Consider the following 22,655-nt stretch of genomic DNA (forward strand, 5'->3'; position numbering starts at 1 on the left):
GTTAAAAAAATCCCTAAGCGACAATGTGGGGGAAAAAAACCCCTCTTAATTTTATGTAGTAATTCCACCATAAACCATCCTGACCAACATGTTGACCAATGTTCTCAGTGTCATTGTCTTTTGTGACCTTTAAGAGCCTTTATTTTGCACGGCAGGTATTATAAAAGCTTGAAGAACAAAGTGGATTCTGCATATATTTAGTAGTAAAGACACACCAGCTACACATAACGCTTCCCTCTGATGCTGTAGTTTTGACGATATCTCCATAAGCAAATCTAACATCCTGAATTCTGAATTCACAGATCATTTCTAGTATTTCTCGGTTAAACTTAAAATATTTGTGATTACCTAATGCTTCTTTTTGTCTGAATTAATGAAAGGAAATTATTATTTGACATTTTTCCATAATTTGCATCTTCAGTTCATTCAGCTTTATCTTGTAAACAGTTACTTGGTTTGTCATGCTATTTTACTTTTCATTAGAATACCCATAGATATTTTTCCATTGTTACTGAAAAAACAAAACACAAATAAGTTTTAAAATTTAACTTATTTGTGGCCCTGAAATCCTTGACCCACTTTGAGCTCAGGTGCTCCAATACATTTCTGGACATGAATGACTGCATGGACAATCTGCTCTTCCTTTCCTTCTGCTGTCTTTGGATTAATTTTTCTGTGGTTCAGGCGGAAGGCAGGAGTTGTGACTTGAGGCTTGGCTGTATTTCCAGCCCCTTATATAGAAAGAAAGGACCATGATTGTGGGAAGTCCACTCTCTAACCTGCCTGTGCCCCTGGCAGCTCGAAAGGGCCAGCTGGTGCTGCCAGCAGCCCTGACAGATGACCTGCTGTGTGGATACTTTTAGCTCATGATTCACTCATTATTATATAAATGTACAGTGCTATGTACAACGTACTGAGGCAAAGACTTTTTCATGTAGCTTCATCCGTGAAGTGTGCTGAATGCATTTGTTGCCGGAAAACCTGAAAGATTTACTTCCGCTTGGGTGAATATCAAAATATGTAAAGCTGTAAATTCAAAGTGACAGAAGAGATGTGTTTTTAAAACATCACTCTGACATCTCTGTTATGACCACCTACAACAAATAAATCCCACCATCAGCTTTGAATGATTGAAATACAGAGTTATACTGGCACTATATTGAGAGAGATTACACACACACACGTAAAAGAAAGAAAAAACATTCCTTGTATTTGTGGAAAAAAATATAACGTTAGCACATTATTGTTATTTTTAATTGCATTGCTTCACAAAATAATTTTAAAACTGCAATAAATAAAGCAGTGGAAATGTACAATTAAAATTTTTGAACTAATCATTCATGGTTGAGGCCCATATTTAGAAGAAGTCAAGGAAGTAACAGCAATATATTTTACTTGCTGCTTGAAAAAAAATCATCAGCAGGATGGAATTTTTCCATAAATGACAGAAAACATGAAAAAGGGTAAAGTTTTCCAATAAGAGCAAATTGATATAAGGGAATACTAATTTGAAATAAAGTTCCCACAGCAGAGGAAATGTTTCCAATAGTTTCTGACTAATCCTCAGATTGTCACAGCAGCAGCATTTGTTTGTCCTCTTGAATATAAATGTGTCAATCCAGGAGAAAGTGCTCAGATTTAAAGTGATGCTTTGGGCTTTTCACTCACAATTTCAAACTAGTGTCCCTGTAATAAATAAAAAAATAAGAAAAACGAAAGCGGTGTTTTAAATAACAAAGCAACATTAAGATGTAGTCAATAATATATAAACACAATACTAAATGGAATGCCTATAGGTAAAAGTACGATTATTGAGGAATAAAATATACACTAAGAGGAACATATGGTTCTTTAAAGATAATGCTTTCTAAATTATCTTTATTCTCAGGGTAGCCCTGTTCATTTCAATAGGTTGATGCCAACAGCATCAAACTGTACAGAGAAAAATATTTTTCTTTTTTTTTTTTTTGCTATGCTTGGCCTAGTTTACAAAAAAATGTGTATGTGAATAGAAACATTTGAAACATTTGCATAAACAGCCATCTCTTTACTGAAAGAAAAACATTTGCCTGCTATTTAATAAGCAAAGATAAAAATAGATGCAACATACATTTAATTTATTTACAGTTCCTTTATACAAACACTATATTTTAACCAATCTGTAGAGCATTATGTGGACTTCAGCAACCAAAATGAACATCTACAGCACAACATATTGCAATATTCATGAAATATGCTGTGTTTATCCTGACTGGTGCTGGCATATGGTCACCAAATTAATCAAATTTCTGTCTGATTCAATAAATGTATGTCTGTTACAAGGCTAGGGTTTTATGTGACATTTTAATACGAACAAAGAATACTGACTAAATTTGAAAGAACATGCATATTAAGTTCTGAACAGATTTTTTAAAATTCTGTTACAGGAAACTAAAATTGAAAGCAACAACTCAAAATTGAATGTTACAATTACTGAAATTACCCAGCGTATCGGTCACTTCCCTCTTCACTTTTAAATGTTCTTCATTCAGACTGAGCTGTGAATGCCTGAACATCTGGAGAATACCTTTGTTCCGTAAATGGTTGGGAGACAGCTGCCTCCTCCATGTCTGCCAACAGCAGGCTTACACTCCTCACTTAGCCAACTGCAAGCCGTGTGGCACTGTGCCTTTCTCATCTCCTTAGCCAATAAACATGTCTTCTTTACACTGGGTGAAAAGGAAGCAAATTGCATCTCAAAGCTGCAAGCACTGTGATCAAAAGGGCACTCTGATGGGTTTACAACATTCCCCCTTTTCAGTTGCCTTTATTTTTTTTTTTGGCCTTCTTTGGACTCTGAGAGACATTTAAGCAGAGAACTGAGAGAATTGCTTCAGTGTGGAAGTGTGTCAGGAAATGCACATCATAAATATGATCCACTTCTCATTTTCACCAGAGGAGATTATACATCAGAACAAAAACAATTAGTCAGGTATAGGACATGAGGTAGATAAAAAAAAATGCTGACTTTAAATGATTGTAAAGAGAAGACTACCTTAATATGTTTCCTATACCCAAAACCTAAATGGACTTTACTAGTTACCTTTTCAAATGAATGGATAAGCAACTAATCTGCTTTTTAACAGCAAAGAAAATCACTGCAATAAAAAGAAGAAAAAATGTTGCATCTTATTTATTTTTCATCTTTACATAAAAGTGAGCTTTCATTCAAATTCAACCCAGCAGATCAGGACAAAAAATATTCCATAACAAATAAAATACAGTTACTGAGTCCTAACGTCTATAGTGCCTGGTTCTTGGTTTCAAATAACCTTTTCGCTGTTTTCAGAGGAGAAAAACATTTGCTTATTAAGGTTGTGGCCTTTCTTAATCATGATCTAACTGTTACTAACTACATTTCAATGACAGCTGGCCACAAAAAGGCCTGATTATCGCAAGGTCTGTAGTACGTAAAGAATTCACTTGACTGTCTTCTGGACATCTGTCAGGTCAGCAGTATTCCCCATGATTGTGTAGCCAATAGATCCAGAGTGAGAGACTGTTTAAAGGTTCAGGAAACCTTTGCAAGTTTTTTCAGTTAATTAACTAATTAGGTTATGAACATGAGTTTCCAACAACTACCTCTTTCATAGTATTCTAGTTTTCTGAAACACTGAATGTCGGGCTTTCATAATCTGTGAGCTATAATAATCAAAATTCCCCCCAAAAGCCCAGAGATGTGGAATATATCACTGGAACATTGACCAACGACAATGGAACAATGTGATGTGCATTGATGCTTTTGATGATGACACTCAAAAAATGTAATGTTTGTTCTCAAATTGGTGACTTGATGTTTTTGTTTTTGTGCTTTTATGATGGAAATCACTTTGAGCTGCCTTGTTGCTGAAATGTGCTATACACTGTGAAGAATATTTTACAACATAAAATTTTTTTAAAATTTACCTGAATGGGAAGATCACACTGAGTGACATGTAGACTTTATGTATCCGTTGTTTCCAGAATCAGAAAACGAGCGTTTTACACTAGTCAAGTGTTTTCTCTACACAAAAGAATTTACATGATTCCAGTGAGGACTCTCTCTGAAGCTGTTGTCTTGAAAATGTTAATTAGATGGCTTTACAAAGCATGATGCTTTCTTTCGCTCTGTATTCTGTATGTGGATTTCAGGTTGGGCTTCTGAACAAATATGTTAATTCATGCACAGTCGCTCAAAAACTCATGTTGCACTGAGGATTTCAAGATATTTTATTTCCCTCAAGCCCTACGCAAAATGCTTAATCAATTCAAAACCCACCACTGAGGGTTAGCGAAAACAAACCTTAGATTGAATTAAGATGACTGGAAAAGAAAAAAATAAGTGGAAATTTAAAATATTGCTGAAAGCAGACTGGTTAAAATGGTTTCTTTTTACTGATATGGAATTTGTCATAAGAAGAGCAATAAATAAATCTTATGAACATTGCTGTAAGTATGTTTGCCCTGAACTTTTCCTCTTATGTGAAAACTTGTCTGTCCTTTCGCCTTGTCCTTTCAATTGCTATATCAGAAGTCAAATAATGTCAAAGTAGGATTTACTTTATGTTAGGCTTAAATAACGAGGGCGTTTGGGAGCCATTCTGGACGTTTGTGCATACAAATATTTTCAAAATATGTTTTAATGCATATTTCCCAAACCATTCAAGTTACAATTTGCAACCTCACTAAGAGGTTTTGATCACTGCTCGACAAGATCGAATCCTAACGAAAATACAGACAACTCCAGTCTTAAAAAGGGTAATAAAGGCCGTGGAAGATCCAATAGGCTTTTATTTTATCTACACCTTCCCAACAGGAGCAAAGTAAAACAATTTAGACAGAGAAGGTCTTGTGCCCTGGAACTCCCAGAACATTGCAACTGTGAGCATAAAGAGCAATGAAACAATACTGCCTGACCAGAATCCACCAGGGCCAAATGAGATATTTTTCAAGTAAAAGTAAGGTGCCAGTAACCGGTACCTGGATAAATGATCAGTTCAATTGAAAGACAAACTACAAAGTAAATGAAACATAAACAAAACCAACAGAAATCAATAAGGGGATTTTAACTAATTATTGAAACTTTGTTTCTCAAGCACTTTCTTCATATTTGTCCACTCTTCTTCTTAGAAATGGTGCAGTTCCTTTAAATGAGAAAGCAGTGTCTGCTCCAAAATCAACTCTATCAAGTTCGAATTAAATTAGTAGCTGTCATGGACAGACAAAAAAAGGACAGATTTAAATACTATCTGGCCACAAAGTTAAGAAGAATGCTTGGAGGGTGTCACAGTGAGAGTTGCAAACATACAGGGACCTTTAAACTTAGGAACATTGAACAAATTGGGAAACTTGGTGATGGTGGCATTATGATAAGGGACAGGTTTGCTGCCAGGGAACATTGTACAAAGTGAATGGAATAATGAGGAAGTTGGACTACCTTTCAAATCTATAAGTTCCCCTTACATCAATAGATAATTCTGGACCGATAAGAGTGTTTCAACAAGACAGTGGTCCCAAACATGGCCAAGCTAGTTTTAGAATGGGCTAGAGAGGCTGGGTGTATGTAAACTAAACTTCTGGCAAGTAATATACATCAATATAATACTATCATTATGGTTTTTAAATAAAAAATTTCAGGAGACATCAAAAGGCCACAGGCCCAGTGTTTACTGAAATATTTCTCTGAGCTCCTTACTACTACGTTACAGAAAGATAGCAACATATAACAAGCTAACAGGTGCAACAATGACTCCAAAAGGCGAGTTAAAAGGTTCTTTGAATTATTAATCTAGCTTCTTTGAACACACTCTGACAGTATAGCCGACCGCTTCACTGTGGTTATAAGTTTGGTCAGCATGCCTGCTTCACACAAAGAATACACGATGAAGCTTCGGTCTTCTGAATAAGTTCATTTTAAGATTAAAAATCTCTTTGAAAAAGTTCTGCTTACATAAAAAAAAGCAATTTTCACATGTGCTAACTTTTTATATCCACTAAGGAATGGTTTCCCTTCAGATAAACTAAGCAGCATTGCTAAAAGGATCCATGAGGGCTGCAGATCTGTCTTATGTGATTGGCCCAGTTACTCTTATGTTGTTGGTATGACTCATCCACAGTGGTTTTATATATTATTCATCATTATTCATCAATTTCAAATACTTGTGTTTTGTGTTAACACATATGGAGCATGTGAGTTCTGCTCTGAATTTCAGGTTTAGTCAAATTGAAGTTGAACTGAAAAAAGTAAAGTCCCAAGGTAATGTAAAAAACAAGCTCCTTTAGGCCATGATATTTGATATAAAAAAACCCACCTGTTTATGTTTTGATAACCTATCTGTTAGATGTGAACTGCGCTGGATGTAAGGCTGCCTTTCCCTGTCACTCCACATCCTTCCTATTTAATCTCTACCGAAAACCTCAAAAGTGACATTACTGACTAAAATCTCTGGAGTCTCCAAAGATAACGCAGATTTTTATAGGCAGCCTTTTTTCATCACTAGACTCGAGATAAAAAGCGAGACATATGATTTAGATCACAGCATCAACATTAAGGTTTGCAGAATGCAAGAACAACATAATCCACAAAGGGCTAGTTCTTTATTGTTTCTAACATCTGAAAGAATTATTTACGGAGTGAGAAAAGCTTTGAGGTCTGTTTTTTTTTTTAAATTTCCATGTTGCACAGTTATATTTTATTGATTGCATACCCACAATGTCCATGAGATAGGATAGAACTTGTTTACTTTCAAATTGTGATTGTACTGTGTTACAGAAATGCTTCGAACTGCAACAAAAGGTGTTTAAATGCTTTAGCTGCAAACTAAAGCATTTAAAACATATTTTATTTGGTTTATGCAAAGTAAAAAGCAAATGAGTTGGAAAAATAAATGTTAGCTATCACAGCTCTTTCTATTGAAGGCTAAAATGTTAAAACGCTACTTAGAGTATATGAGTCCGTGTTTGAAAAAGTCACAATAATTTTTGTTTTTCTAAACCTGAGAATCAAAATTCTGTACGACAGCTGGGCTTACAGTGTGAAATGAATGAAGAGATGATTTATGGTCTAGGGATCTGGAATTTGTATATAATGTACTGAACAGAGTTAGGGGCAACAATAACATGTATCTACAAAAACAGCGAGAAAAGAGCCAAGAGGTGCCTCCACTTGAAGGAATACTGTGTTGATGTCTGTACTTAAAAATTAGTAAGACCAAAAACCCAACAGCCACATTGCTGAAGCTGAAAGCATCCACGTAGAAACTTCTCTTTCCAAAATCTGCTCTCCGTTGTTGACTTTGTTTAACACACAAGCGGAGCAATACCATTGTATAAAGTTAAAAGACTGCTTCTGCTTGTTGTTAAAGAGGTTTTACTTCACTAACACCAAATATTTAACTATAAGGCAGCACATAATGGAATGGCAGTTTAAGATGGATTCATTTCAAATTTTAAAGCAACCTCTCATAATGAAATATAGTGAAGCCCAAACATTTTCATACCCCTGAAATATTTAAAGTAATATTTTAATTTGATAAACATGCTTTTTTTTCTGACTGTGACATTTTAGAGTGGTAGTTATTCATCCATCATATGGGAACACAAAGACTCATAAGGCAACCATCCATGTACTCTTTATAATTTAGAGAGACTGATTAATCTAACAGTCATATTTTTGAGCTATGGGAGGAAGCTAGAGTGTTTGAAGAAAAACATGCATGCATTGGGAGAACATGCAAACTCCATGTACCAAGACACCGGGAACGAAAGATCTTTTTTTCTACCCACCATGCAGCACAGCTTTGGTGCAATTCCTGTCTAATTTTTTTAGAGACAAATGTCTTTGAGTAAAAATAATGTTAAAACTAAATTACCAATCATATAAATGTTTTTGGGCTTAAATGTATATACTTGGTGTTAAATTTTAACATGAATTTGATAAGAGGTGGGGAAATGTATGTGTTGTTTATTCTCTGCCACCTAATCCAATTATTTCTATGACTAATTAGCACAATATGCTGTCTTTAAAATACAATTGCCTTCTTATATTTAAACAGCCTATCACAGAGATCCTATGAGACCTTAAATCCTTTAACAGGATAATATAATCATAGCACTCTTCATGCCTCTCAAAGCAAGTGGAGGGCCAAGTCTGATCCTTAACACAAAACATCACTGTGTTTGGGGACTAATGCTGTTTTGTGGAAGACCACAGAACTATGGCTGCCAATGTGCCACAGACCCAGGTGATCCCTCAGAGTTGCAAATGCAACATTAAGAAAGCAAAAAAGAGAAATGTATTCAACGATAATGTGGCCTTATCTATTCATCCAAGTAGGGTGAGAGCAAACTATTTTGTGTGTTGACTATTTTAATTTGCGGTTTTCTGTACAGTGTGGGTTGAAAATGAGGCCATGGATGAAAAGAGTAGTTATTACACTTTTCAACTGTAATAAGTGGATTACAACAGCAATGTTTTGCACTGCTACAAGTTAGCATCAGTTACTGATTTACAGATCAGCGGAACACAGACATTAATCTTCTAATTCTGAATCTCCTTAACAGCACATTAGTACTTTAGTGTTTTAGGACAGTTATAGACATTGTAACCCAAATTCAGTGCATATTAGCTTCTATTCAGCATTTTCACCTTTAACTCAACTAGGGTTTAATTGAAGACAAGCCTTTAAAATGCAGTCAGACATCAAAATGCATAATTAATACATTCCAAACTGCAGAAAAGAAAACTTAAAACACTTCACTCTTGGTTTGTATCTAAGTTGTCTTCTTACCCCTTGCCTTTTTTAATTTCTACTACTGGTGATTTTTCTGCGAATGCATAATGCATTGCAATACAATGAATCCACATTCAACTCATTTGAATTGTGTTGCACTAACAGGTGGTTGAAAAGGAAATATCTCTCTTTTAGGCATTTTCCTACCAAAGATAACCAACAACAACAAAAAAAAGGAAGCAAACCCAGTTCTCAGCTTGTGCTTCATGAATCTAATTTGTGAAAATCTGGAGAGCACTCCAGAGATCTGCGGCCTCATCTTCAGTGTTGGAGCAGAAGCAGCCTATGTTCCGCTGGGCCCCAAAAGCAGCAGACCCAATCGATCGCTCTTTGATCGCCTTTCAGCAGCTCTCCTCTCTCCTGCCTCCAGCTCAACATGGGGGAATCAGACTGCTTCTTCATGTGAATTGCAAGTGTCAGAAATGGCTTTGGCGAGATGTTGGTAAGTTCAACCACCTGCCTCATTCATTCTCTGGCCTATAGCTGCTCTCTGCACTCTTAGGAATGCAGCTCAGAAAAAAAATAAATAACAGGGATCACTCTGAATAGATGTGTGCCAAATTGGTGCAGTGGTTTGCTGCTGCCAGGGGAATGTATGTGTCATCTACGGTCGCTGAAATTCAGAATGACATTTCTTTCAAAAGATCGCCCCTGAGCAAACCTGCCATGTTTGTTTACACATGAATGAGCCATTATTCCTGATGTCTGTTCAGTAAGTCAGGGACGATGGTCCCAACTGTTGAACCATGCGCAGAGCAGAGTCCTGCAAAACTGAAAATACCACATAAACAGTTTAAAAGGAAACAGAAACAAAAGAAAACCCAACGGTTCCTTTTGAAAAGACTTTTTTTTTTTTCATTTGTCAATAACCAAGTTTCAAACCTTGAGATCAAATCAGTGTTTTAATCTTGTCCTGCTGTTTGGTTTGTTCTGTATTCCAAACACCAAACACGTAGTTCCTCTTTAATAGCCCTGCTGGTTAGAGTTTAGATTGGGCCTAAAAAATTCAACTCAATCCAACGCAAACCCATAGACATTGTGTCTGAGCCTGATCCGACCTAATTAACTTCAATTAGAGTTGATTAGTAAACCCAACATATTAATTTAAAATGCTTATTACAGACTAATTAGCTTGTGAACCTTACTTTCTTTCCTCAACAGGGGGAACTACCTCATCCTTTATTTAGACTATGTATAGATTAACACAACTTTATGTTAAGTATTCTTGTTAGTTTACGCTGTATTGGTTGTACGGAAGACTTATAAAAACACTCCACAGTAGCCTGAGCCCTACACGACCATTAAGTGTTTAATTTTGGTAAAATTTGGGGTCAGGCATAGACTATGGATCAAACTCTACTGTTGGTAAAGTCACCACACTGTTATTGGTATGAAAATTACTGTGTCTGGTGAAGTGGTCCTGAATCTTTTCACATTTTGTCATGTTATAACCACAGTTAAAAAAAACACTGACATTTTTTTTTCATTTATTTTGAAAATAAATGTGCAAAATGTGTTTCAGTCAATCCCGTCAAGTTTATTCATATAGAACATTTTAGCAACATGGCCGTTCAAAGTGCTTTACATAGTGAAAACAGAAAAAAAATCCATAAACACATCATATAGTCAACATTCATGCTTTTGTTAAAGCCATTTTATTATACTTCTGATGCTAAAGGAAGACCTCTGACCTAACTTGACGTCAGATTGTAAAAGGGTTTCTTCCAGGTTTGTACTGTATTTTCAGTGTGTTGTGTGTTATTTTCTAACATAACCCTTCTTTAAACTTCTCCAAAACGTCACCCTGTCTGGTGTGGTCTTTGTGCCCTGTGATGCCTGTCATTGGCAAATGTACTCTTGACAAACTACTGAGGCCTTACAAAACATGCTTCATTTTACTGAAAAATAATTACACATAGGCTGACTCTACTTAATAATTCAGACTTTTCTGCAGGGCTTGTTTCAGGTGTATCCGATTAAAAGGGGCTAAATATAAAAAGCCACACTGTTCAAACATTTTTGTAATTTATCTTGGAAACCACATGTGTGTTTCCAAGATACGCACAAGATACACATTTGTATCTTGGATGCAAATATGTGTTGGATACATACACATGTGTTTAGAGAGGAATACATAAATGTGGTCCTCTACATTCATGTGCCAGTTTTGGTTCATAGGAATTTCACAGAGACGTGCTAATAATATCTTTGCCCGTCGAACAACAAAAACAGTAACTTTTACAAATTGTTGTGACATATTGCTGATTGCTCTTCTCATGTATCACATACTGTGTGCTGAATCATTCACAGCCGTGTTTGTAAATTCCTTGTCTGTTTTATTTCCCCTTAGCTTGACTTTGCTTTACCTGAATCTGAGTCATTCACTTTTTTTTTTTTCAAATTTGAAAAGGAAAAAAAAAATGCACAAGCGACAAAAATCCTCTGGGAAACACTGAAGTTGCATCACAACTCAGCAATGTTTGCTTTTGTTTGCCATTAATTCCACTTACTATCTGCATTTATGAATTCCCCCAAAACAGTGATATATATCTATAAGTCTTTGTGTGTGTATGCATAATACACAGATCTAGAAAAATATCTATGGGGTGGCAATAGGCTGATTATCTGCCTGCGCCTGCTTACCAGCAAGTTTCTGGACGTCCATGCTAGGGTGAGCCACATCTCTTTGAAGTCTTTTTTGCTATTTTCCGGTGACTCACCCCGTGCAGAACTAGCTGCGTGTTGAGAACCTCCCTTGCTGGCGAGTATGGGAATTGCAAGTAGCTGGCCTTAGCCCACAGGTCCACAGCAGCGCTGCACTCCCACAAAAGGTGCCTCACGGACTCCGGGTCGGGGGCAGATGTCGTGGGAGTGTATGATGGCTCTGACCGGTAGGATCCCATGAGCCACCATCCTGGAGTCTGTTCGGAAGGATGGGGTGGCTCGAGTTGATGATTTGGCTGAGGGGGTTCAGACCTATGCAGAACAGCAGAGGGACAGAGCAACTCATGGAAAGAATTATGATTCTTTTCAGAGTTTTTGATCTCTGCCCCATTTGACTGACACTTGTGCAAGTGGTTTGCAGTTTTTTTTTTTATTTATATTTACTGCAAACTGCAAACCACTTGCACAAGTGTCCACTGCTGTTATGCATTTGAACCTCCTCAGCCAAACCATCAACAAGACTGGCTACGGATACTGACTCAATAATGGGGCCACCATTCATGTTACCCTAACCCTCCTCTACATGGATGACATCAAGCTGTACGCTCTCCAACAAGAGCATACAGCTTGTGCAGACGTGCTCACATCCCATAATTATTTCTAGCATTTGCAATGCTGCAGCCATAAATATCAAGATATTTTACAACAAAGATGATTACTACAGATCGACACAAAAACCGCTGCATAATTGTAAAGTGTAAGGAAAATAATTTGCAAACTTTCTACCTTTCTGATAACATTTTAAAACTTAGAAATCTGACTTGTTATCTGGGCCCCGTCAGAGAACTTGGGAACAGGAAATTTAACAAGGCAAGTGAGATCAGATCTGAACCTGTCCGAATAATATCAGATGATACATAGGGTGCTCACAGAAAGGAACATTTTAAGGCTGCTTTTAAAGTGGGTGTTTCTGCTTTTTAACAGAATTAATTTAACTCAAAAGAGTTAAAGCCAATTCTTAGGAGTTTAAGATAAATAGTTTTCTTTTCTCATTTCTGCCTTTGCAATAATTCTGCTTGAACATCTCTTTCTGTAAATATTTCTTTGTTCTGTAGACTATACTTGTTATCACAAAACATTAGGCAATATCAAGAACAGTTTGTTGTAACTACACAATTTCTGAAGAAATTTAAACGGGGCCTGCCAAAGTGTGCCCGTCGGTTGGAACCGAGAACTCTGATGCTAAAAATGAGCCTCAATGCTAAAGTAAGCTACAATGTACTAAATAGCATGTGGAGAGTCAAAAACATGCAGAGTAACATGGATTTACTCCATTCAGTATGTTAAAATTAGTGTACAAGCTGAAATTAGCCAAAATGGTGATATTAGCCTAAATGCAGCCAGTGGCATGTGGGCTATAACTAGCATGTTGTCTTACAATAACTTCCTCCATACAGTGTGCTAAACATGGTTAATAAATACACAAAATAATTTTAGGAAAAAGGCTACTGTTAATGTGAGCAGTAGTTACAATAGCAATGTTTGTGACAATGTTTGTGCATTGCTTTCTGATTTTTACTTTTGCAAAAAAAAAAAAGTTTACTTTGTGGCACTTGGTTACCAGTAAACACACTCATCTCTTAGCAACAGATTAGCAACAAAAAATGTTATTGTTAAAAAAACATAAGATTTCAAGATTTCTTCTGCTCTTTGAAATACCACTTATTTTATACCTGTTAAGAATTGTGTAGTTGGTGAATTTTGAAGAAAAGTTTATTCTTTTTGTCATTAGTGGTAAATATATTATAAGACACACATTCAACACTAAAGTAAAAATCTCAATTTGTACTTCGTGGCAGTTCGTTAGCAGTAGAAAACGCTTATGTCTTAAAACCAAATTATAAGTTATACAGTTTATAAAACATAAGCTCTTTCGAAATAATGCTTACATGATTAGATAGAAGACATTTGCCGTTGACAAATTTTGAAAAAGTGAAAATCTTAAGTTTACTTCGTGGCACTTAGTTACCAGTAAACACACCCATCTCTTAGCAACAGGCTAGCAGCAAAAATTCTTATTGATCAAAAAACATAAGATTTCTTCTGCTCTTTGGAAATACCAGAATTGTGTAGCTGGTGAATTTTGCAGAAAAGTTAATACTTTTTGTCATAGTGGTAAATATATTATAAAACACACATTCAACACAAAAGTTAAAATCTCGACTTATACTTCGTGGCAGTTCGTTAGCAGTAGAAAACGCTCGTCTCTTAAAACCAAATTAATAAGTTATATAGTTTATGAAATATAAGCTCTTTCGAAATGATGCTTACCTGATTAGATACAAGACATTTACCGTTGGTACATTTAGCAAAAGTAAAAATCTTAAGTTTACTTCGTAGCACTTGGTTACCAGTAAACACACCCATCTCTTAACTGGCTAGCAACAAAAATTCTTATTGATCAAAAAACATATTTCTTCTGCTCTTTGGAAATACCACTTATATTATATACGTAAGAATTGTGTAGTTGGTGAATTTTGTAGAAAAGTTCATTTTGTCATTAGTTTTACATATTTTATAAAACAAAACACAAAAGTAAAAGTCTCGATTTATACTTTGTTGCAGTTCGTTACCAGTAGAAAACGTTTATCTCTTAAAACCAAATAAGTTTTTGTCATGAGGTGGGGTTGAGGTGGTGGTGAGAGACCCAGGATGTGGATGAAAATGGTGATATTTAATGAAGGAAGCTCAACAGTCCAATACAGGCGGCACGGCAGAGAATATAGCACGCAGCTAATACTCGTAGCACTGAAACACAGAAGACTGACAACTAGAGCTCACACCGACACAGGACTTCCCAGTTCTACTGTGCCAGCTAACTAACAGACCAGGACGTAAGACATACGTTTGACAAACTTAGACAGCAATAGACATATTAGGATCCGACGAAGAACACAGACAACAGGTAAGACTAAATACACATGGGGTAATCAAGGGAAGGAGACACACCTGGGAGACAATCAACGGGGGAAGACGCAGAGACAGGACTCGCAGGGAACAGGATCATACAGAAACTCAAAAATAAACACACAGAAACACAGATCACGACAGTTTTATAGTTTATAAAACATAAGCTCTTTCGAAATAAGGCTTACCTGATTAGATACAAGACATTACATTTACCGTTGCCAAATTTTGCAAAAGTAAAAATATGATGCTCACTTCGTGGCACTTGGTTACCAGTAAACACACCCATCTCTTAGCAACAGGTTAGCAACAAATATTGTTATTGTTCAAAAAACATAAGATTTCTTCTGCTCTTTTGAAATAGGCCTACTTCTTATATTACACTATTTAACAAGAACTGTGCAGTTGCTGAATTTTGCAGAAACTTTCTTTTTTGTTTGTTTTTAGTGATAAATATATTGTATAACCGACATTCAACACAATAGTAAAACTGATTTATACTTTGTTGCAGTTTGTTACCTTTAGAAAACGCTAATCTCTTAACACCAAATTAATTATAGGTGTAGAGCAGTGTTTCCCAACCCTGGTCCTCAAGGCACACTGACCTGCATGTTGTAGATGCTCCCCTGCATCATCAGCACACATGATTGCAATTGATGGCTGATTAACAGGGTTTTGTTGATTTGCAATCATCTGAATGGGGTGTGTTGAAGCAGGGGAACATCTAAAACATAAAAGGTCAGTGTGCCTTGAGGACCAGGGTTGGGAAACACTGGTGTAGAGCAATAGGTGCCTTATATGCAATGCATGTAAGCATTGAAAAACAGTGTAAACATTGGTGTTCATGCTATGACAAAGATGGACTTTGTTTATTACAGGTTAATTCTGAAAGTGCTTGATTTCACTCAATTTTATTTTGGGGTATCTGAGTAATAATGCTGTACTCAAATGCACCCCAGATTTTTAAATAAAAAAATAAATAAGTAAAATGATCCGATTATTTTGATTCCCCAATAAAATATCAAACTGCAGTGATTTGATCTAGCAATTAAACTATAATAAATAACCAGTAGGTGAAACATGACAAACTATGGCTCAGTTCACCCAGATGAAAAAAAAGTATACTTTAGTATATTTCAAACATACTTAAATTTGTGAAAGTACACTTTAAGTATACTAAGTATTAAGTGTAGTACCTATAAGTATATCTGAAGTATACTAAAAGTAAACTTGTACCAATTTCAAAATTAGAACTTTAAACATAATTGTACCAAAATACACATTTAATATATTAAATAAAAGTATACTTTAAGTGAACAAAATATATATTAGCCCAAGTGTAAATATACACCTTCTCAAGTATATTTAAAATGTATTTTGTGTATATTTAAAAATATATGCTCAAAATATAATTTTTTTAAATTCACTTAACACTACTTTAGATTATTAATATCAGTATGTTTTAAATTACATCTCAGTGTAAATTTTAGGCTAATAAAGTATGCCTTAATTTTCTTTATTTAACCAGGTTAACCCCAATAGAGATCCAGATCTCATTTTCAAGAGGGACCTGGGCAGAAGTCTGCATCACGCAGCAACCTGATTACAAAATAAAACTTATTGATACATATGCAGAAGTATGTCTTTTAGGCACCTTTAAAGTGTGTTTAATGTAATATGTAGGCATACTTTTTAAGTACCTAAAAGTATGAATTTTTAAGTGCCTTAATAATCTTTTAGTATTTATTAAAATTGCATACAATAAAAAAAAAGATAATCATGATGTAATTTTTAAGAAAGTACCCAATCCCTTTTTAGATGTGTGATGTAAAACCTGATAATCAACGGCATTAGCTCCAGTTCACACTCCAGACCAGATGGTGGCGGTATTGCACACTTTCATTTATTTAAAAAACGCCACAAAGAGTAGAAAAAACTTGAACGCAGGGAAGATAACAAGCGCTGTTCAAATTTGACATTTTTACTTGCATAATATTGCCTTCAAAGTAGAGAGGGCCTTGACAATAGTTGCTAATTTTTGTAAATTCAAGCTGGTGACATCAGGTTACATTGTGTTGCATTCAATGTTATCGGAAAAAAGAGATTCCAATAACAAATCGGACATTAAACGCAAATCGGACATGCGCTTAACGTCCGATTTCCCATAACTATTTATTGAATTCATAGTCGCCAGCTGGGGTGGCAAGGCTCTCATTTGGGGTGGCAAATGCCACCCCATGCCACCACCCCAGTAGATCCGCCCCTGCATAATATGTATAAATCACTGAATTCCATTTATTAGCTGACAAGCTAATGAGATCATGAGTTTAAATCTACAAATCCAAACTGTGTTCATAATTGTGGTGCCAGACAATCTTGCATAGCTCACTGCATCACAAAAACACAACAAATGTGCTTGCTTTATCATGTAGCTGAATCCAGTAAGCACACATACTGCCAAATATAACAAATATAACACGGCAGCAGCTAATAGAACAAAGACTCAAACATGATCTGTGGATTCTTTTTAATCTTAGAAAAAGTAGAGTTGGTGTTGTTTGAATTGTCGTGCATTACGTCATCACAGTTGATTTGAAAAAGCTCCTGTTGGCTATCTAACATTTAATATTTGTCTGAGCATAGCTCTGTATTTGAGTATGAAAGTGGGGCCCTTGTATTTGCTGCTTTTGATTTACTATGTGAGATCAAATGTAGTCCCGAGCTCCTGTCTGTGGTTGGGATGTGCTCAAAGCCAATGATGTGTCTCTCTGAATTCATGTGATGGGGCCTGCTGGCACTTAGTCTCTCAGGTGCTAGTGACCCTCCTGTTTTTCTGAATAGCTGCTGCGCTCGGTTCACTGAAGTTGAAAGTCTATCACATTTAATTGATGGAGACCCTCCGAAGTCAATGAGGCTGGGAAAGCAGGACGGCCCCGCTCTTTGGCGAGCCAGGGGGCCCATCCGTGAGGGAGGCAGGATGAGAGCTGCATGTGATGTTCATGAGCGAACCTGGGGCTTTGGAGTAATGGTGTGTGTCTACCCTGGTGCCACGCCACATAAACTTAGGAACTCCCTGTCAGATCCAGACACTAGGCCTACGGCAATGCACAGGAGGAAGCTGCAAAGAATACACTCAGTATCTCAAATAGTTGTTATCACATGGTAGTCGTAGTTAGTACACATGCGATGTCACAAAAATATTAACCATTAAAAAAAGTAATGCTGCTTTGATAGGACATTTCTGTTTAATTAAAAGTCTAAGCCAAATTTATTTAAACAAATATTTTACTGTCCTCAAGGAGCTGGCAAGTTCAAGAACCTCTGATGGCCTTTTAATGGAGAAGGGTGCAAAGGGAACCCAGTCATCTGCTAAAATGCCAGCAGGCACCTCTGTCTGTCTCCTCACTGTTTCTCACTGCTGCATCAACAGTGTCAATGGACCAGGCCAGTCCTAACAAGGAGCATCTGGACAATCAGTATCGCCACTTTGGATGACGAGCAAGAAGCCAAGACATGCAACAAGCCGGGTTTGTTTCAAAGAGTGATTATTTAAAAACTGGGATAGGTTAATTTTGTTATTACCGTTACTGTTCATTTACTACTTACTTTTCAGAATCAAGAGTAGATTAGAGTTTACAAACAGGAACTTACGTAGGTTAAAAAATAAGACATTCATGAAAAATATGCTGTGCGGGTTTACGGCAGAAGCAAACTGAATTAGTACAAAGGGCTTTAAAAAGTGTGTCTCAAAATGTTAAAATATTTTTCTTACATTTCTGAATTTCATATTTTTTTATATGCCCTGAAAGAAAAGTGAGAAAAAAAAAGCTATGAATATTTTTAAGTGTTCAGGTATTAATTTTTTCTACCACTAGAGGCACTGTGTTGTTCAAACCGATCGTCAAAAGGCTGGTTTCCAACATGCCCCATGTTCTAAATAAGATTGTTTTAAAGTAAACTAAAATAAAGCTACATAAGCTGTGCATTTGTTTGTCGTATAAAACTCAAATATTAATGCATTATATTGAAATATCTAATGGTGATTAAGGACATAAGTAGAACAAAAAGTACTTGCTCACCAAGATGCCTTTTTCATGATTAAACCAAGCAATAATGCTTTATGTTGTCTGTAAAAGTTGTTAACTGAATGTATTAAATTGATTTGGTCCCGTGTTTCTTTAGAAACCACAGAAGGGCTTATTTTGGATTATTTGGATACAATTTTACCTGTGCTGTATAACCCCTACCTTTTATAATACAAAGATGAAACAAAGTTGTTTCTCTCTCTTCTTTTTCCCTTTAGTGTTTGCTTTTTAGTCACTTTTGAAAGCTTCAAATCATTTCATGTTGTTTGCATGTCTTAACATTAGACAAAGACGACTTGAATACATGCAAAAAGCAGCAGGGTTGGAACAATTAGTAGTTAGTTTTAGGGAGCAATTATGGTTTCACATAGGGTCATCTTTGTGTTATATTAAAATTTACTTTCTGATTTTATTTGCGTGCATAATAAAAAAAACTAGAAAAAACCTAAAGGGGTAAATATATTATTTCACATTACTATTTTAAAATTATTTTCACATTGGCATTATTTGTGTAGGTTGGTTTGAAAACATTTCAGAAATATTTATTTTGTTTTTCCTTAGAAATGGCTATTTTTAACTGGACATGGTCTTCTCACCCCTTCACCAGAATACCTCACTGGATTAAGTTAAAGACTTGCTAATGTAAGGATTCTCATGCTTTAAGTATTTACTGTTTGGATTCAAGTATGCGGCTACTTACTTTGATTGCTATTTGTTTTGATCAATGTTGCTGCATCCTAACAATCGTTCCTTTAATTGTTTCCTAGATGAATTATCATTGTTCGAAACCAATGACAGAAAATTACAGAGACAGCCTGTGCTGTTGTTTGTTGCTCATAGAGCAGAATAACTAAATTCAAAGAATGACAGGTGCAGTTATCCCGGTACATGCTTGAGGCAGACGTAAACATGTATAATCATCTGTCTGTTTTGCAGTTTGCACAAAACCCAGAGGGAACACTGGAAGGCAAAAATGACAGATACAGATACATACATTTTTATTTTTATTTTTTTTTAGTTCAGTAAAGGCAAAAATGGAACTGGAACTCACTTAGCAATCAGAAATAAATCAGGACCATTTCTTCCCCTCTCCATGAGGTTAGCCACCAATCACATGCAAGCATTTAATGTTTCAGCAATCACTGACTGAATAGATCTAAGCGTTTTGGAAAAACCTTCTGTAAGAGAACTAAAGATTTCTGGTGGTTTTACTTCTATATTCCTACATCTATGGCAGGACTTGCATAGTGATCAAACATTATCTGATCCTTATCTAAAGTAAAATGTTTTTGCAAGAGTTACATTTGCATAGCACTGAAGTGTCTGGAAAATCTACCCCGACCTCAGAGTTGCCTTTCTGAGTGGGTAGAAAAAGATACCCAACCTCTGCGTTGCCAGAGGTGCTGCTGAGGTTGAGCTTGATGTACACAGATGGGGAGTGTGGAGAGCGTGTAGGATGAGACTTTCCTGAGCTGCGCTGGGCACATAAATAAGAGAGCAGCACAAAGCTATCCCCCAGGACTGCTGTCAGTTGGCATCTTAACATCCTGGATACTAATGAGAGACAATGCTGCATCACGCACCTTATGCAACGTGCAGCGCACAGATGGATTAGGTTGTACAAGCTCACACAGTAAGAAGTAGGTCTGATAGTTGCAACACAGATAAACACAAAGATTCAATTTACTACAAGTGCAATATCACCTTTTTTAATTTTTATAAATGACTGTACCGTGAAAACAACTAAATCATATAATCTCTGTGCAGACATTCAGCAGAGCTCTTTTTTTATTGAAAGTTTTAATACTTAAACCTTTATGAAACCAAGAAAAAAAAAAAAGCTGAATGTGAACTGAAATATTCAGATTTAATGTAAAAGAACATGAAACATTGCCAGGGATAAAAAACTATTTTAATATACCTCTGCATGCATGTAGGCAGATTGCACAAGAACTGTGCAGACTAAGAACTACTGAGCTAATTTCTTTATTAAACTAGTTAAAGACAAATTAGTTGCTTGTGTTTCTGAATTGTACCATTCTTTGTTACATAACTCAAGACAATTAACATAAAAGGGATATAAATTTGCTTTGTTCGGAAATTACAAATAAGGAGTGAATAGCTTGGTTGGGAGTGGGAATTTAAAATAAATTCACCCAGCTGCGGTGGCTTGCTTGATAGTTTGTACGCATTTTTGTCGGCCTGAAAATAATATGAAATGAGATACATAAAAAAGTTACATACAGTACATTGTGATTTTCAAAATGTCATGTGGTTTAAAATAAAGATTAAGTAAAATAACACAAAACCAAAAAAAAGTTGGATCAAGTAATCTAACATAACATTTCAGTTTAGTGGACAAAACTGATAAGGAACCAGCAAAGTGTCATATCTGCAAGTTGTTTTGGTGTTTCTTTCCTCCTCTCTCTCACCTGGGTGTGACCAGCAGGTGGAGGCTCCACACCTGCAGCTCATTAAGAGTGTTTTCACACCTGACAGTCTGGCAGACACGGTTGGATTGGGGGACCTGAATTTCAACATTTGTTGTCTTTTCAGCTAGTGTAGTTTGCTTTCACACTACACTGTGTCAAATGAACCGAATTCTTTGAACAACCTGCTTACGCGCTGCAGCAAGAACCATCGACGAAGACCGCAACTTCCTTCTTCATGAAATGCAAACGAATAGATGGTGTCATGTTTTAGCAGTTGTAGGATTTCTCTTTCGTCTTTGGTAAAAAGATCACCAAGCATTTATCCTCCTACTTTTGCAAGGCACAGTAATTCTCTTAACACCAGCATTGTGGACTAAGTGATTGTAATAAAGAATGAAACACAATGCTGGAAAAAAAAAATTAAAAAACAGGTTCTGTCCCAATGGGCAAGGTTTGAAAAGCAGTTTTCAGATTCAACACTCAGTGAAATAATTAGCCTCTTCTCACTTCAGCAAGTTCACATACTGTTTATTTCTTCTGGACCCTTTGGTGTCATCGGTGTCTGTTTTAACACCTTCTGCGAACGTGTTTCAACATTGTGTTTAGTTACACTCTGCAGTCGCCCATTATCCAACTGCAAAATTAACATCTAGTTTACATGGTTCTGTGATCTCTAATTACATGGCTTCTTGATTATCCTTTTGGTTTATAACACAAATGATATAAAGTGAACACATTTTTATTTGCACTTTTCCAAAACTAAACTGTGTTGTTTCGCCATGGAAATAAGCATGTTAAACATTGCGTTGAATACATTTTTAATATTTGTTTTACACTTCCTTCATTTTGTATCTTAACCTTCCAAAGGTCTTAGCATGACGCCTCTTAAGACCTGGGGAGAGTTAAAAGTTGTTTTTGGATAAAATAGTCTCAACTTCTTAAATAATTTTAATTAGAGTTGATGATTAACTTTTAAAACATGTACTGCATTTTTTTTCACAGGACTACTTCCAACTATACAAATATTTGTATCACACATATGTACTTGAATATAAATGTTACGTATTTTCTCTTCACATACGTAACATTAAACATAAAAGGGATGTTTTATGTTACATCCCTTCGCAAGACAGCTTTATTTTTCAAAAGCTAACTCAAAACACATTTACATCAGGCATTGTGTTAACCAAATATTTTCTGTCTTAGACAGGGTTTATTTATTCATTTAAACTGTGATGGAAAAAACTTTGAAGGTCATCATCATTTTGATAGAAACACACCTGACTTAGTGCAGACATTTTAAATTTTATGCACAGAGAACATCATGTAGGAGCTATGGAAGCTTTGGAGCATCATTGTCATTTTAACAATTGATTATGATGGGATTTTTGACCCTGTCAGTCAAAATGACAGTCAATTTTGTTGTCAAAATGACTGACAACAAAAAAGCTTAGTGTGACCTCAGATTTACACATAGCACTATCTGGTGCTGCAAGTTATTGAGCTCTAAATGAACAGATAATAATAATTTATCATATATATATTAAACCAATCTATAGCTAAATGTTGCTTTGTTTACAGTTTAGTAAGCTCATTTATATTTATGGGTTTTTACCACACTCTTTCCTCGCCACTGTCTGGGTGGGGACAAACAAACTGTCCACCTGACAATCACATCGCTCCTCCTCTCCTTTTTC

Source organism: Poecilia reticulata, chromosome 15 (assembly GCF_904066995.2).
Source record: "Poecilia reticulata chromosome 15, P_reticulata-male-v2, whole genome shotgun sequence".
Taxonomy (NCBI): domain Eukaryota; kingdom Metazoa; phylum Chordata; class Actinopteri; order Cyprinodontiformes; family Poeciliidae; genus Poecilia; species Poecilia reticulata.